We start from the raw sequence: 3,059 nt of genomic DNA on the forward strand, positions 1-3,059 counted from the left end.
GAATATACACGTCATGTATTTTATACGACTCTGAACTTTTTTATTGAAACTCTTTAATTTACATATGGAGAACCTGGAACCAGAGGGATTAAGTGCTTTTCTGAAGTCTCAAGGCCAGTTTAAATAACAGCCAAGCAAGATTAGAACCCTCATTTGCTAATTCCCATATATGTAGTCACTTCACTTTTATGGCTACACCAAATCACGATAAAGACAGGAAATTGATGTGATTTTTTAAATTCATCAGCCATTCGTGTAAGTCTAAATAAGTAGCATGATCTCTGACCTGAACTGAAGTTGTCATGCCTAACAATTAAGTTAAAACAAACAAAGTTAAACAAATTAAAGTTAAAATGTCTCAAAACTCAAGAAGTCAATTTGCTTTCCAAAGAAAAATATACCTTGGTTTACAGTCTATGAATATAAAAATTAAGCAGCTTATGAATCTCAAAAGTTTGGATTTTGGCAAAGTTCAAAAATGTCTTGGTTGCCAGGTGACAAAGCAAAACATATCACATATGCTTAACAACCAACATGTACATATTTTGTCTTTCCAAGGTTTCTAGGGCTAGTCAGGCATAATGATGCATTACTGCTGAAGGAGCTTCCAGCAGGGACAAATGTTTATCTGCTTCCAAAAGCATTTTCTTAATCCATAACAAAAACAGCCCAATATTTCTCATTTTTTAATGATTGAGTAAACATTATTGCTACCCAATGGATACTGTATTCCATGTTATATTTATATTGTCTCAGAGACAGTATTTGTTAAGGGAGAATCACTAGTTATGTTTTGATTGAAAAGCATTAAATATATGAAAGATATTTTTCCCCTATAGACTACAAAAGCATTAAACTATTTGGCATATCTATTGTTATTAAAATATCAAATTATTTTTGTAAGTTTTTAGAATTATTTTGAAGCTTGAGTTTTGTATTGCATGATACACAAATTTAAATATATATTTGAGACTTATAAATCCTTTTGAGACAAAAGACCAGTCAAAACATTATTTTATTACATTTAATATCCGGCATAAAATGTATGCCTACTGAAGAGTGATAATAAAATCTGCTCACTTAAAAGTCAACAACTGATTTCTCAGCAACTGGTAGCAATGAAATTTTAGGAAAATAAATATTTATTTTATTTTTTAAAAGCATGTATATCTTTATTTTATTTTTAAAAGCATGTTTCTATGTGTTTTAAATTCTATTTTTCTTAATATTTACTTGATTAAAATATCATGAGTGAAATATCATGAGTGAAAAAATATCATGAGTGAAAAAAAGAGTAAACCACAATGAAGGGTTTGAAAAAGGGTAACTGGTCTTTTCTTGGACTTTTTTTAGAATTATTTTTATTAGTTTTCTAGATTCACTCAGCACTCAATAAGAGAAATGATCTAATAATTCTTGTTTTAGGAAGAGAGTTTAACTATACCTTATTGATTTTTTGAAAAAAGGTATTAATTGTTAAAAATCATAAATAGTAAGTACTTTGTTTATTCTTTAATAGTACTATTGGGTATCTTGTCATAGATTAATACTCTGAAAAGTGTAGACTGAACTACTGATATTCATTAAATGTAAATAAAGTTAATTTTCAAGTTATCTTATAATTTGTAACATTTTTGAATGTTCATAGTGCTTTGTTAATCAGATGTTATTTTATTTTTAAAACAAATGCATTTTTTTTCAGGCTAAAGTAAATAATACAAATGTGTGCAAAATTCAAGCAATAGAGAAATATATATTCTAGGAGTTGAATGTCTTCAATAATTTACCTCATAAAAATTTCTTTTCAAGAGTTTTATGCCTATCAAATTTTCACTTTGTTTACATACATTAATAATTTTCTTATACAAAATGCAATCATTCTATTTATATTGTTCAATACACTTTTTTACATATTAATATATTTAATTTCTCTAGCTTATTCCTTAATATAAACTTCAGCTATCTATATATTTACATATCATATTCATGTGTCATTTAAATATATGACAAATTACTTTAATGCTCTCCATTGATGGACACTTGGGTTCTTCAAAAATTTGCAGTATTACATATAATACTATAATAAAAATTATAAATATGTTTGTATTGTGGGGGCATTTTTATAGACTACATTTCCAGAAGTAAAAATGCTAAGTCAAAGGACATTCAATTTTTAGGATTTATTGTCAATATAGAGTGACATCAACCACATCAAATTCTGGATATTTTCAAATTTTACAATATATTTTTTAATTTTATTACACATGGATTGCCTTTCATGTATTATTGCTTATTTCTAATATTTTGTCAGTCAATTGCCTATTAATACTTTGTCAATTTAAATCTTTTTTCTTGTTGATATGTAGAAATTCCTTATATGCAAAATTATCTGACTCTGTCAATTTTATATATAGCAAAATTTTAATAGTATATCATTTGCTTCGTAATTTTTCTTATGAGATAAAGACTTCTAAAATTTAGTCAAATGTATCAATTACTTCTCTTATCATATTTATATTTTATTTATTATCTTAGACACATCCTAACAATTTTGAAGCAATGAAAGTTTCAACATAAATTGAAATGACGACTATGCTATGTCAAGACCAACATTTCAAGTGGCCAAGATGACTATGAGGTTTAACATTTCTTTATATATTAATAACCTAAGGTATTATAAAAATAAATAAACCTTGTTTCAGAGAGCCTGGTGGCAATTCACTCAGTAAGCCCTGTTGACATTATTGGTCACAGGAAAGATTTCTATGAGTAACAAAGGCAGCTACTTATATTTTTAACCGTATGTGTACTCTGGGCATTGTTGGTTTATTGAGTCTATTGTTAAGCAAGTGGAAATCATAGTTCTGACTTCACCATTTGGCCTGAGGATAATCTTCTGTTGTTACCTGACATAGCTCAGAAGTCTACAGTCTAAATTCCTAGAAATACCCAGTTATAAAATTCTTCTGCCTTTCACATCTGATAGAATCCCAGAGAACTTTCAAAGTAGCTCAGGACTCTGAGGAAGACAGAGAATAAAACTAAGTGATTCTCAATTC

Source organism: Pteropus medius, unplaced genomic scaffold, assembly GCF_902729225.1.
Source record: "Pteropus medius unplaced genomic scaffold, Ma_sr-lr_union100, whole genome shotgun sequence".
Classification (NCBI taxonomy): Eukaryota; Metazoa; Chordata; class Mammalia; order Chiroptera; family Pteropodidae; genus Pteropus; species Pteropus medius.